General features: G+C 43.0%; 1 protein-coding gene across 4 annotated transcripts in view; it reads right to left on the bottom strand.

The window, feature by feature from the left end:
* nlgn4xa (neuroligin 4 X-linked a) overlaps positions 1 to 15,758 on the bottom strand; it is a 188,390-nt gene that overhangs the window by 156,287 nt on the left and 16,345 nt on the right.

Genomic DNA, 15,758 nt, shown 5'->3' with positions numbered 1-15,758 from the left:
TGACACAACATTTTTCTGCACTTTGTTAAACTATTTTCATGCTCTGGGTTTTAAATATACAGTGTGTCAAAATCTCAGGAAGTGATGTAGAAAAAGATGACGTAATTCCGTGCATCTGTCTCTTATAACCATGCATCAGACTCTGTGTCCTTTATGAGAAGTCGCTTCCAGTCTTTGCTCTGACAAGACAGTTCAAACTGTGAAGTGGCATTTATGAGTGTTTGCTTTTTTGTAAGTGTTTCAGCATAAATGCACCAGAGTCTTTAAAATAAAATGTCATTTATTCATATCTATTTTTAATGCATAAAAAAGCACTTTGTCGTGAGCAATGATAAACTGCAGATGATTTTGACTTTTTTGTTGTTGTTAAAGTAAAATAAACTTTGGATCTGAAGATGCTGTTATGTTCACTGCCCTTCAACTCTATAGTAATAGACTGCATTGATACTAAACCTCCAAGTTACTTGTATGGTATTTATACATTGATATTGCTACTAAAATATGAATTTAAAAACAACAATATTACTAAATATGGGCTTCTGAATCTTTTTTTTTTTCTCTTAGTACACTTCTGAAACACCCCTGACATATTAAACTGTCCCATGTGACAGTGAAAAGTGAAAATGTGCATCAAGCACTCACACAGAAACATAGTATTTTCTAAGGCAGTATAGACAATTAGAGTTAAAATGTTACTTTTCCAGAACACTTTTCTATTTCTAAATTACAATTTACTGCATTTACAAAGTGTAGTTATAGAGAGATAGAAAGATTACAATTGTTAGATCACTGTTAGAATGTAGCAAAATGCAGCTATTAGAAAGTCTTAAATGTGCTTCAAAAATATTGTAATCAATATTCGTTTTTCAAGCACAATTAAATAAAAAGCCAATGCTTTCTGAGATATTTTTTTTTCAGGAGATTCCTGGGGTTTCTGGACACTGCTGTTCTGAATAATTGCATTTATACAAAGCTAAGGTTGGTCTGGAATAAAAAAAAATTGAGGAAAAGATTAAGAAGATTATAAAATAAGAGGATTAAAGAATTATTTGGAATAAAAGTACTGCATCGATGTTATAATAAAATACTTTCCCAGTGATATTTGATCAATAATTTAGTAAAATACACTTGGAGAGGAGAACATGTATGAATATATGTATGTGCGTATATGTGTGTCCTGTGTATATTTATATCATTGTTCTGAATAGAAAAAAAACACTCTTCAATTTAAGAAAAACTGTAACAAAGATTGTCAGTACGATATCAAATCAGGTGTTTTTTGACTCTTTAAGCTAGAGCCTACTACAGCCTCTCTTAAATAAATTAAGAAAAGAAATGCAGTAAATATCCACTTTTTTCACTGTTGGTATACCCTAAAAAACACAGAAAATAACTGTTTTTAGTATAAAAACCCTCAAATAAGAAGAATGATTTTACAGAAGTATTACTGTCAAAAAAACGATTTATTCATTTATTTATTTATTTATTTTAATGTGGTCAATTAACAGTCGTTTTCTGTTTTTTATAAAAAGTCTGTGTAATAGATTTTTTATTTTACAGATTTTTTTTTTAGATTGTAGTTGGTATGGAAGCAATACATTTATTGATATATTTATATTTATAGTTATTGTTCTAGGTGTGAGTGTACTTAAGTCATCATTAAGGAGTTTATACAAACTGGATTTACTTCTACAGTGCCGAAAACAGCATCTTTCTTGAGAAAGAGTCGAAGGATTCAAAGTTCACAGTGTAGACTATAGATTACATAAAGATTTGTAATACATAGGTTTGTGCATGGTAGTAAGACTGGAGTTACTGACAGTAACTTAATTTATCGTGTATTTCAATATTTGAAACTTTGCATTCAAGTTGCATCCACATTGCATGAAAGACAATCTCTGAGGAGAAAAAAAAATGTTTTTTATCTAACATGGTATTAGAATCATAGTTGTGTTCAAAAGATGAACAACCAAGATTCAGTTTTATATCAAATGGAATGCTATTTTCTGGCATTATTTCTCTACATTATACCTTCCATTTTTCCTTGCTATAATGAGATGTTTTGTTCCTCCTGATGAAAAGTAGCCCTACAGCCTGAAGCCTCCACCGCTATACTTCATTGTCGACATGATGTGCTCTATATGGTGTATTGTTAGGTTTGTACCTCACAGATCTATTTGACTTCCAGCTAAACAGCTCTGTCCGGGACTCTAAATCTCTCCCATCACACCACTGCATCACTGTTATGAATTCTGGCAAACTCCAGAGATCCTTTTACATGGTTCTTTCTGAGTAATGACTTCTTTTGTACCACCCTCCTAAAAAGGCTTGTATTATAAAAAGCTCAGCCACGGTGCAGCTTTATGCATCCCCAGTCACAAAAGTGAATTCCAGACTAACATATGAGCTCAGAGGCATCTGTGCCAAGTTCAACAGATGGCCATTGAAAATGGGTTAATATAAGTAGGTGTACATAATTTACATCAGTAAATGTAATTTCAATTACATTAACATCTATAAAATTGGGGGTGCAGTTTGACCCATCATGGTCAAAGTATTCAGGCTAAAATATGTAAGGGATAATGTATATCTATACATGTGTTGAAAATTCACTTTCATCCTACCCTAATGTTTTCTTCTTAGCAAACTATAATATGAACTGGCAACAAGGATTTGAACAAAAGTAACTACTTACTGAAGTTTTTATGCACATTAAAACAAGAGCAAACTCTGCTACATACACTGAGTCTGTTACTATAGTTATTGTCGGGCTCTTGTTCTAAAAGCTGAACAGCATATTAAAATGTCAAAGCAATTATTTTACATTATGATTGTTAAAGACAAAAAAAAACTAAACATTAAATAAGCATTCTAACTGTCATAATTTACAGTTTAAGTCACAACAACTAACTCTGAACGTAAACTCAGTGAATATGGCAGTATGCAATGCTTAATTAAAACATACTGTATACTGTACCTTATAGAAATTATACAGATGTGAAACTACAAATTCTATATATAGCCCCTATTGTGCTTGTTTGGCACGTTACTGTCAAGGTATACTGAACCATTTTTGAGGACCATATGCACCCAATGGTTCAAACATTGCATCCTGAAGACAGTGCCATGTATCTGGAGGATAATGCACCAAAACACACAGCAAGGCTGGTGACAGAGTGGTTTGATGAACATGAAAGTGAAGGTGAACATATCTCAGGGCCTGCACAGTCACCAGATTTAAATAGTATTGAACCACTATGGGGTGTTTCAGAGCGAGTCAGGAAGTGTTTTCCTCCACCAGCAGCACGAAGTGACCTGGCCACTATTCTGTAAGAAGGGCTCAAAATCCCTTTGGCCACTGACCAGGACTTGTATCTGTTATTCCCTTGTCATTATTGTATCTGTTATTCCAAACACACACACACATATATAATATACATTTATTTGTATGTGTAATTCTTCATACCCCTGAAGGGTGTTAAAGAGATGTTTGTGCTTAATATGCACTGTTACAAATTAGAATGCATTGTGTTTTGCACTTTTTGACTCAATTTCAAATTCAGTTCTCCTAAATCCAGCTAAATATTGATTTCATTCAAGAAGTGAAAAATAATGTATTACATTTTAAATTCTAAGGCAAGGCACATATCAAATATTCAGGATATATATACATATATATATATATATATATATATATATATATATATATATATATATATATATATATATATATATATATATATATATATATATATATATAAAAGTCTTACAGCATCTACATAAAGACATTATCAGTATTATAATCTTCTGGCTGCGTAGCATGGACTAAAGTATCATTAAAATAGCAGTTTCTTTTTGCTACAAAACTAAAAAGTCTAAGTCTAAATGAAAAGGACTATGGCAAGGCCGTTAACAAATACATAGGATTTTAGTCCATGAAAGGTTAAAATCTAATGATTAATCATTAGAAAACACAATGACTGATCACTAAATTGGGTGAGATATGTCTCCTTTGATATATCTATCTCTTGCATATTGAACAAGATAAATGACTCTCGTTTGTTTATAATTTCCGCATAAATGTATGATAACTCTTAGATTTTTAATAAAGCAAGTCCAAGGACTACACCTGTAGTACTGCCCTGCAACTCAACTTATTAATCTGATATGAATCAAAGGTAAAAAAAAAATGATACTGATTAAGCAATAACACAATTAAGGATCCTTAGAAATGCATTTGCTCCCAATATGAATGTCTGTATAAAGTTATCTTAAACCATGATCGTATGCAGAAAAATATTCAGGCTTAATGACTAATATATTCAATCAGTTGTTTTGAACAGCAATATTTTTATTGATTCCCCGTACTGAATAAGTACTGTATAGAGCTTCTATACTTAAAAGGACTAAATTATATAATTACTGAAAGTCAATAATTATTTGTAAAGGCAATTGACATGGTCTTCAATGAAACTGACCTATTTTCATAAACAAAATTGGCATTAGATGTAAATCACATTTGATGTAGAATTAAATTAAATACACCAAATTTGCTGTTTGTTCAAATTACATTTTATGAGCTAAAATAAAACAATTATTGAGTTTTGTGGAACAACTTAACGTTCGAGGTGACTAAAGTAACCCTTCGTTCCCCGAGGAGGGGAACGGAAGCACTATAAGTGGATTTGATTTGTAAAATCCACGCATTGGGAGGATTCGGATCAGAAGCCGCTTGTCTGGAGAGTATTGAACGGGCCAATGAATGAAATGAATTGGCAGCGTAAGCTTGCGCAGGTGTGCGACATCTGCAATTATCTCAGCATATAAGCACACCTGAAGCCAGCAGACGCCATCCTTTTAAGCTGAAGAGACTTTCAAACAGCTAAGGGACAGTCATTATGGCGACGGAGTATAGTGCTTCCGTTCCCCTCCTCGGGGAACGAAGGGTTACTTTAGTAACCTCGAACGTTCCCCTTCGGGGGGAACTTCAGCACTATAAGTGGATTTGATTTGTAAAATCCACGCATTGGGAGCCCATTGAAAGCGCCATAATGACTGCACCTTACCAACACCCCCGATGAGGAGATAGTCAAGCAAGCGTGACGCACCCACATCATGGGGGGCGCGGTCCTCCAACGTGTCCCTGGCCCTAATTTATCCTACTTCAACAGAAGTTTTACGGATTTAGATATATTTTTTGGGAAGTCGTGAGCATCTAGATAATTCTAGGAAATACGACAGTACGTTGGGAAGCGTGCAATCCCGATAGGGAGGACGCTGCGGAGGCCATCCGTTACCCAAGGGGGGGATAGATGGCAGAATTAACATATGGACTAGCCCTAAAAAGGGGGAGTACGCATAGCAAAAGAGTGGTTAGCGGGGAGGGAAGACACGGGTCCGCCCAGGGGGGGCACTTAACCGTGGCGGAATAAGCATATGGGATCGCCTAGTGGGGATCACGCATAGCAGGCACCTTTACCCAAAACGCGGGCTGACCAGCGGGCAGACCTACAACGTAGTGGGCCAGCAAGTGACTCCTCCGCTGAGTCAGTGCTGGGGGCCACGGAGGAATCTGAGGGGCTCACCTGACGGGGAACTTTACTGACAGATAAAAAAGGCGCACGTACCTCCGTGTTAGGGAGAATGGCGCAGCAAGCGTGTTTCAACACCCTACCGAGTTGTCTCCTCAATCACCAAAGGGTTACCTAATACCCTTGAGGAAACCGGCTCCACTCGCAGATTGTAAAACCTTGCAAATGTGTTGGGTGTCGCCCAGCCCGCAGCTCTACAGATGTCTGTTAGAGAGGCGCCGCGTGCACGCGCCCAAGAGGATGCAACGCTCCGAGTGGAGTGTGCACGAACTCCCGGGGGACACGGCTGACCTCGACTCGAATAAGCGAGTGAAATGGCATCCACAATCCAGTGGGATAATCTTTGTTTTGATACGGCACTTCCCTGCTGCCGACCGCCATAACAGACAAAGAGCTGCTCAGATGATCTAAAATTCTGAGTACGGTCCACATAAAGTAAAGAAAGGGCTGGGTCTGCCTCCTCCGGGGGCAGCGCTTGCAGGTTCACTACCTGATCTCTAAAGGGGGTGGTAGGAACCTTGGGCACATAACCGGGGCGGGGTCTCAGGATGACGTGAGAGTAATCCGGCCCGAATTCCAGGCACGAGTCACTGACCGAAAATGCCTCCAGGTCCCCGACCCTCTTGATGGAGGCCAACGCAACCAGCAGAGCTGTCTTCAGGGACAGAAATCTTAGAGATACTGATTCGAGTGGCTCAAAGGGATCAGATCGCAGACTCGTGAGAACGAGGGCGAGATCCCAAGAGGGCATGAGAGGGGGGCGAGATGGATTAATTCGCCTAGCACCCCTAAGGAACTGGATGACCAGGTTATGCTTTCCCACGGTGCCGCCAGCTACCGCGCTATGATAAGCGGAGATGGCGGCCACGTAAACCTTGAGAGTGGAGGGCGACAGCCTGCTGTCCAACTTCTCTTGAAGGAAAGAGAGCACAACACTAATCTGGCAATTTCGGGGGTCTTCTCTGCGAGAGACGCACCATTCAGTGAATAGACTCCACTTCAGGGCGTAGGCGCGCCTCGTGGAGGGGGCTCTAGCCTGAGTGATGGTATTAACCACCGCAGTCGGTAGGTTACCTAAGTCTTCCTCGCGTCTAGGGACCACACGTGGAGGTTCCAAAGATCGGGGCGAGGGTGCCAGATGGTGCCCTGTCCCTGAGAGAGTAGGTCCTCTCTCAAAGGGATCCGCCAGGGGAGGGCCGTCGCGAGGAGTGAGAGCTCTGATATCCAGGTCCGGTTGGGCCAAAGGGGCGCAACTAGCAGAACCTGTTCCTCGTCCTCCCTGACCTTGCACAGAAACTGCGCGAGCAGGCTCACTGGGGGAAACGCATACTTGCGCATGCCCCGAGGCCAGCTGTGGGCCAGTGCATCCGTGCCGAGAGAGCCCTCGGTCAGGGAAAAAAACAACTGGCAGTGAGCGTTCTCGGGGGAAGCAAACAGATCGATCTGGGCCTCCCCGAATCGCGCCCATATCAGCTGAACAGACTCGGGGTGGAGTCTCCATTCTCCAGGACGTAACAGCTGTCGTGAGAGCGCATCGGCTGCACGATTGAGCGTGCCTGGGACGTGAATGGCGCGCAGCGATTTCAGCCGCGGGTGACTCCAGAGGAGCAGACGGCGGGCGAGCTGAGACATGCGGCGAGAGCGCATACCCCCCATGCGGTTGATATACGCCGCCGCCGCCATACTGTCCGTCCTAACCAGCACGTGTTGCCGCTCCAGCACCGGTAAAAAGCGGTGGAGAGCGAGGAACACTGCCAACAGCTCTAGGCGATTGATATGCCAATGCAGCTGGGCACCCTTCCAGAGGCCCGCAGCCGCATGCCCGCGACACACGGCCCCCCAACCCGTGTTGGAAGCGTCTGTTGAAACAACAACATGGCTGGACGCCTGTCCTAGAGGCACACCGGCCTGTAGGAACGAGGGGTCGTTCCAAGGGCTGAGGGCGCGGCGACACAGCGCAGTAACCGAGACCCGGTGTGTGCCCGCGTGCCATGCGCATCTGGGGACCCGATCGTGAAGCCAGTGCTGAAGTGGTCTCATATGGAGCAACCCGAGCGGCGTGACGGCGGCTGCGGATGCCATATGCCCCAGGAGCCTCTGAAAGAACTTCAGTGGGACCACTAGTTTGCTGTCGAGCTCCCTCAGACAGTTCAGCAACAGGCGAGCGCGTTCCTCGGAGAGGTGCGCTACCATGGTGATCGAGTCCAGCTCCATCCCGAGAAAAGAAATCCTCTGCACGGGGGCGAGTTAGCTCTTTTCTCGGTTGACCTGAAGCCCCAGTAGGCGGAGATGCCGAAGCACCTTGTCCCTGTGCATAATCAACTGCTCCCGCGAGTGGGCTAAAATCAGCCAGTCGTCGAGATAATTGAGTATGCGAATGCCCGCGAGCCGAAGGGGCGCTAGGGCACCCTCCGCGAGTTTGGTGAAGACCCGCGGAGACAGAGAGAGCCCGAAGGGGAGGACCTTGTACTGCCACGCTCGACCCTCGAACGCAAACCGCAGAAATTGGCGGTGGCGTGGAAGAATGGAGACATGGAAATACGCGTCCTTCAGGTCTATGGCTGCAAACCAATCCCGAGGACGAACGCATTGGAGAATGCGCCTCTGCGTGAGCATTCTGAACGGCAGCCTGTGCAGACAGCGGTTCAAAACGCGCAGATCTAGGATTGGCCGTGACCCACCGCTCTTTTTGGGTACGATGAAGTATGGGCTGTAAAACCCACTCTCCATCTCGGCTGGAGGAACCGGCTCGATTGCACCCTTCGCCAGGAGGGCAGCAATCTCCTCTCGCAAGACAGGGGCGGACAGGGGGTTGACCCTGGAGGAATACACGCCCGTAAACTTGGGGGGCCGTTTCGCGAACTGAATCGCGTAACCGAGTCTGATTGTGCGTATGAGCCACCGCGAGGGGCTGGCCCGCGCTAACCAGGCAGGCAGAGCCCTCGCTAATGGAGTCATCGCTACAATCGCTGACGTACCAGCGGTGGGGCAGGGCGGAGTGGGTGTGCTGATCCGGGAAGCACGAGGGTCCCGCGGAAGAGCTGGAGGAGAGCGATTCGCTCTGGCTCCGCACCCTGACTCCGGAGAGGGGGCTGGAGGGCTGAGGGAAGGGAGACCGTCCCCCCAGCGCTCGTGAGCCACTGGCGAAGCACGTAGAGTCTGCGAGCCGGAAGGCAGCGCGTCCCGGACTGGCAGAACTCGTGCAGTCACATCCGGGGAAGGGAAAAAGTGCTCTTTTACTGATGTTTTGGTGGCACTGAAAAGTACCGTTGTTATCGGGGCCCCGCCCTCCAGCGGGGAAAGAGCAAGTTTCCTCTTCTCCGGATGGCCTGTCTCAGGGACGCTTCGCGGTCCGTTTACCGGACTTAACGGCGCCCTGGGCAGGAGGGGCTGCCTGCTTTCGAGGTGAACGCCGCGCCCGCTTGGCCGGAGGCGCAGGCGGGGGCGGGGCAGCACTCGTTGGCGGGCGCCCTCGGCGAGGAACAGCAGAGGTGGATGGCTCGGCGGGCGGAGCGGGCTTACGGCCACGCCGATAGATGACATTGCCCATCGCATCCGACTGCTCTTTCACCGCCTTGAATTCCTGGGTGAATTCACCGACGGTGTCGCCGAACAGGCCAGCCTGGGATATGGGCGAGTCAAGAAAGCGAACTTTGTCAACGTCGCGCATATCGGCCAGGTTTAGCCAGAGGTGGCATTCCTGAACCACAAGTGTGGACATCGTCCTCCCCAGCGCACACGCGGCGGACTTAGTAGTCCGAAGAGCATAGTCGGTCGCGGTGCGCAGCTCATGTAATAAGCTTGGGTTGGACCCGCCCTCGTGCAGCTCGGCCAGCGCCTGCGCTTGGTAGCGCTGGTAGGTGGCCATCGCGTGCAAAGCAGAAGCAGCCTGGCCCGCAGCCTTATAAGCTCTGGCTCCGAGGGAGGCAGACAACCTACAGGCTTTGGACGGGAGGCGGGGCAAACCCCGCCACGTAGAGGCGCCGCGCGGACAAAGATTGACCGCGATAGCGCGCTCCACTGACGGGATCGCCTCATACCCCCTGGCAGCTCCGCCGTCAAGGGCGGTGAGGGCGGAGGCACTCGCAGCACGGGCAGAGAAAGGTGCCCTCCAAGACTGCGTGAGCCTACTGTGCACTTCCGAGAAGAAGGGGACGAGAGGCTTCGAAGGCTTCGCCTTCTGGTCCTCTACGTAGCACCCATCTAGTCGGTCCGGCCGCGGAGCTGGGGGATAAACCATCTCCAACCCCACGGCCGAAGCAGCCCGGGAAAGCACGGCTAACATGTCCGCTTCAGGATCCGATTTGACAGTGCTCACCTGCCCGGAGGGGGCGAGCGGGTCCGGATCTTCGTCGGACAGTGAAAGCCCACCCTCCGATGCCGCGGAGGACATCTGATCTCCGGTGTCAGCGAATGTGAGAGCTACCATCTGGTTAGACGGATCACTCTCACCACCCGAAGCTTGGATGGAGCGCCGTGAGGAGCGAGAGGTCCGTGAGCCCGTGGGCGGCGGATTATCTCCCGCTGAAACCCTCAGATCTGCCCGAGCGCCCGCTGCTTTTTTAGAACAGGAGGCAACTGGGGTGGCTCGCTCTCTTGCGAAAGTTAGCCGCGATCTTAGCTGTGCAACGGTCATGGCATCGCAATGACGACATGAACCGCCCGCGAGCACCGCATTAACATGCTGGACCCCCAAACATGCAATGCAGTGATCGTGTCCATCATCCGGAGCCAGGAAACCCCCGCATCCAGAAACGCACAGTCAGAGCGCCATCCTGAAAAGGACGTGCTGCACGACTGTGTTGCTCTTTTAGGAAAGTTGCAACTATACGCACCGCTCTGGAGGACCGGACCCAAAGAACCGCAGGCAAGGGAGTAACCCAGCTCGACCGTCTGCCACCGCGAAGACCCACTCTGGACCGGGAGACACACTCGTTCGCTCTGAAGTGCTGATCAGCAAGAGGAACCCTCATCGACTCACTCAGAAAGGATCTGAAGCGAAAAGGATGGCGTCTGCTGGCTTCAGGTGTGCTTATATGCTGAGATAATTGCAGATGTCGCACACCTGCGCAAGCTTACGCTGCCAATTAATTTCATTCATTGGCCCGTTCAATACTCTCCAGACAAGCGGCTTCTGATCCGAATCATCCCAATGCGTGGATTTTACAAATCAAATCCACTTATAGTGCTGAAGTTCCCCCCGAAGGGGAACTGTTTTTATGTTCAATATATTTAATTTTGCTGAAGCTAATAAGTTAACTTAATTCCTTCATTTGGCCATGACACAAATCAATTCAAGTCAGTTTTTACATTATGATCGAGCTACAGCTAAAGGCTCATGAATAATATTTTGCTTTTATTCATTCATTTTCTTTTCTGTTTAGTCCCTTTATTAATGAGGGGTCGCCACAGCGGAATGAATCGCCAACTTATCCAGCACATGTTTTACACAGCAGATACCCTTCCAACTGCAACCCATCACTGGGAAATACCCACACAATCTTGTATTCATACTCATACACTACAGCCAATTTACACTAGACTAATCATGCACTAATCATACACTACAGCCGAATGCAAACTGGAGCACTCGAAGGAAACCCACACGAACACAGGAAGAACCTGCAAACTCCACAAAGAAATGCCAATTGACCCAGCCAGGGCTTGAACCAGCAAACTTCTTTCTGTAATGTGATTGTGCTACCCACTGCGCCACCGTGATGCCCATATTTTGTTTTATTGATGTAAAGTATTAAGCTTAGTACAGTACATCAGAGTCAGTGAAAATGGGCAAAGCAATGCACCTACTTTTTTGACATCCAAAGGCCCTGTTTACACCTGGAATTATTGTTGTAGTTTATTATTATTTATTCATTTTCTTTTCAGCTTAGTCCCTTTATTAATCTGGGGTCGCCACAGCGGAATGAACCACCAACTTATCCAGCACGTTTTTACGCAGCGGATGTCCTTCCAGCTGCAACCCATCTCTGGGAAACATCCACACACATACTCATTGACACTTTTACACTCATACACGGACAATTTAGCATACCAAATTCACCTGTACCGCATATCTTTGGACAGTGGGGGAAACTGGATCACCCGGAGGAAACCCACGCAAACGCAGGGAGAACATTCAAACTCCACACAGAAACGCCAACTGACCCAGCTGAGACATGAACCAGCGACCTTCCTGCTGTGAGGCGACAGCACTACCTACTGCGCCACTGCGTTGCCCATTATTATTATTATTATTATTATTATTATTTGAAATATTTTTTTAATTAGCATTTCTTATTTTATTTATTGGTCAAATGGTCTTCAGTTTCTGCATTTTATTGGTGTTTTAGGTCACTTTCAAATCTGTAGTTCGGTTTCTGTGGTATGAACCAGGGGTGAAAAATTATACACTGTAGCTTTTTTCAGCTATTTTGATTACTTTTTTCACACCACACTAATTGGTTTAGTCTAAACCAGCTGAAACAAACCAAAATACAGTCAAGTGACAACATCTGCATCGCTCATTTGTTAGGTGTTTCTTTAAACTAATTTTTTAAACTGCAAATAAACTAAAGTGCATTCTGTCAACAAACGCTCTCTCATCACTTAATAAACAATACTGAATCAGTAAACTATTATTTACAGTTTAGTCATTTTGATCACTCTTTTATCATAAAAAGTCTCCAGGGTTTATCTGAGAGCGTACTGAGACCACCTCTTCAAGCAAACCCCTCTATTCTTGTTTGGTACACTTTGGTGTGCAACTCCCTAATTTTTACCAGTACAAAACAAACTGCACCAAAAAAACTCTCATGGGATTCAACTGAACTGAAAGTTGGTCATTTGTAACATCTATGAAATTGAATTATAAACCAAATGTCTACAATTTCCATATGAACATAAAAAGGAATTTAAAAAAAAAATCCAAAAAGCACATTTTTTTTTATTTCTGCTTTAACAGCCACAAAACTGGTCTGAGAACATTTTATATGCATGTTTTGATCTTCAAACCAAATGTATGATTTCTGATGGAATCATAAGTCAGGCAGAAGCTGGTATTTTGTGGCTCTACAAAAACTACCCAGTCAAATACATTTCTAACTGCTGTTGAAGCGGTAGAAAGAGCACAAGATCAAAACATGTCAGTCCTTGTATAGACCAACTTTCAGAATCATTCATATATGATCAGATAAACAAAAATATGTCAGTCTAAACGGGCCCTAGAAAACAGAGTGCTGCAGCTGCACTAAACCGATTCATGGGTGTTGTGTTTTGCATAAAATTACAGATTTGCATTCAATTACACGTAATCTCTGCTCCTACGTAACTTTTGATCAAAATATAACTGTACCGTAAAATAAAAGTGCCTTTTATTCGCATTAAAAGCCTGAAACACTATTTTTGTTTTAGGATTTTATTATTTCATTTGAATTGCTTAAAACCACGACGCAGTGGCGAAGTAGGTAGTGCTGTCACCTCACAGCAAGAAGGTCACTGGTTCGAGCCTCGCCTGGGGACAGTTGGCATTTCTGTGTGCAGTTTGCATGTTCTCCCTGCGTTCGCGTGGGTTTCCTCCGTGTGTTCCGGTTCCAGTCCAAAGGCATGTGGTACAGGTGAATTGGGTAAGCTAAATTGTCCGTAGTGTATGTGTGTGAATGAGTGTGTGTGGTTGTTTCCCAGAGATGGGTTGCGGCTGGATGGGCATCCGCTGCGTACAAATGTGCTGGATAAGTTGGCGGTTCATTCTGCTGTGGCGACCCCGGATTAGTAAAGGGACTAAGCCGAAAAGAAAATGAATAAATGAATGAATTGCTTAAAACAAGAGAATCAGTAAATTGCACCCACTATGCAATTTCAGGAACAATTAGGGTGTCAAATCAAGAACAAGTAAAAGTATGAGCACTGATCATGATAAAATTTGCATCATCTTCAAACCACTTAAGGGAAATGTCCAAACTTTTCTTATTTTCTTTTATTTTTTTCATCATAAGGCAATGTTATTAGTAAAAGTAACACGACAGATTTTTTTCGTTTGCTGTAAGATATCATTTCAGAATGTGGGTTACTAAACGTGTCATGGATTGATGATGTATAACATGTGTCTGTGTGTGCTATTCTTTCATTGACATTTAGTCTGATATTATGAATACTGAGATCTTACTGTGTGACATGGGGATCACGTTTATACACTCTGACAACCTACAATCGTAAAGGATTATTAAAAACCACACAGTGTGAGCCGGGCTTCAGTAAATCTGTATGAAGGATTAATGAATTGTGCACAAGATTTACTTAAAATGAACAAATAAATAAACCATGACCACATTTTTTTTTTTCTTGCCTTAAGCCCAGCTTTTTTGACCAATGACATGTTCTGCTCTAAATTCATTCCAATGATTAAAGCAAAAACATTGTACTGCATAAGAATGTTAGGCTAAATTATTTTACAGCACACTGTATCACATCAGCAAACTAGTCTTTTTTTATTATTATTTTCAAGATTGAGAAGAAATTCATTCAGAGGTAAATTATTTACAAGTGGCCTCAATCAGATGCAAGATTCCACACAAACCAACACTCCATTTCCTAACTGTAAATCTGTTTTGTTTGTTTGTCTAATATCACAGATCATGTCACAAGGAAGCTAAAATTAAGCTAACGTAGGAAAATGGAAAATGCATCTTAAATGAGGTGTGTAAAAAGAACTTAATAAGAATGTCAATTGTCTTTGAATGCTCATTGCAAATTTAAAATAAATATATTAAAACATGGTGCAGTGATATTATACAATTATGCATTCATTAATTTAAATATTGTACTCTTATGCAGATTATTGCATTATATTGTGTAAAATAGTGAAATAACTGACCAACCAAAAACATAAAAAAATAGTCAAGTCAAAGGTAACACTTTATTTTGATGGTCTATATGAGTTGTAGACTGTCTGCTTAATATCAGTTGATGCTGCTCCTTCAACAGACATTGTACTGACTGTAAGAAACTTTGCAAGTACATGTCAATTTATACAACCTAACCCTAACCCCAACCTGACAGTCTTATAATCTAAGGAGAATAAGTTGTAACTTACATTCAACAGACCATCAAAATAAAGTGTGGCCAATTGGAATTATCACTTTAGTAGTATTTATATGTTTTTGGCTGGTCGGTGGTTTTAAATCCAGCATGATTTTTAATACAAAAAGCTTGTCATTCATACTACATAACTTTCCCCAACTAATGAACCTATTAATAAAATAGAAGGTGGAGGACTGTAGAAAAGTTGACACCAATATAATCATGACATGCAAATTCACATGAATCCCCTTCATCCCATATGCCCATGTTTGACACATAAAAAAAAATCTATTCACCCCTATGTAGTGTAATCGTCTACTTTCTCTTTTTCCCCAGCACAGGTCGAATCTGTATTTTTAGCATGTACGAAGCACATTTATTAATCCCTTAGTTCAGGAGCTCATTACATTATATCCATTAATAATTCAACCAGAAGAATATGAAGTTACGCTAGCTTTGAACACTTTTTTTGGCTGAGCTTCAAAGGACATCTCATTACCCGGTAGTCGATACTATCCCCACTGCTCAAATAAAGGTTTCACACAAAACACATTAACCAAAAGAAATGCCCAATTATTCATAGATGACTGACAGACACAAATTAAGAGCCACAGCATGGACTCAAAATGAGAGATGATCATATGTGACTGTGTTACATGTAGGCTATACTTCAATGAGGTGATTTCAGATGTGACAAATTATCTCATTACTCATTAATATATATATATATATATATATATATATATATATATATATATATATATATATATATATATATAATTTTTTTTTTTTTTTCCCCCACCGGAAAGACAAAGGTTTCTCTCACAATGTGATAAGATCAAGTACAGAATGCATCAATGTGAAAATAAATAAATAAATAAATAAATAAATATATATAAATAAATATATATATATATATATATATATATATATATATATATATATATATATATATATATATATATATATATATATATATATATAGTAAGTTCACTTAAATATTTCTTAAGTAACATTAAAGGGCACCTATGGTGAAAATCAACTTTTGTAAGCTGTTTGGACAGAACTGTGTTTATGTATAGTGTCCACTGT

The sequence above is a fragment of the Danio rerio genome, chromosome 1, assembly GCF_052040795.2.
Source record: "Danio rerio strain M-AB ecotype USA chromosome 1, GRCz13ab, whole genome shotgun sequence".
Classification (NCBI taxonomy): Eukaryota; Metazoa; Chordata; class Actinopteri; order Cypriniformes; family Danionidae; genus Danio; species Danio rerio.
The sequence above is the reverse complement of the archived record's forward strand: the minus strand, read 5'-3'. Positions and strand labels throughout refer to the sequence as shown.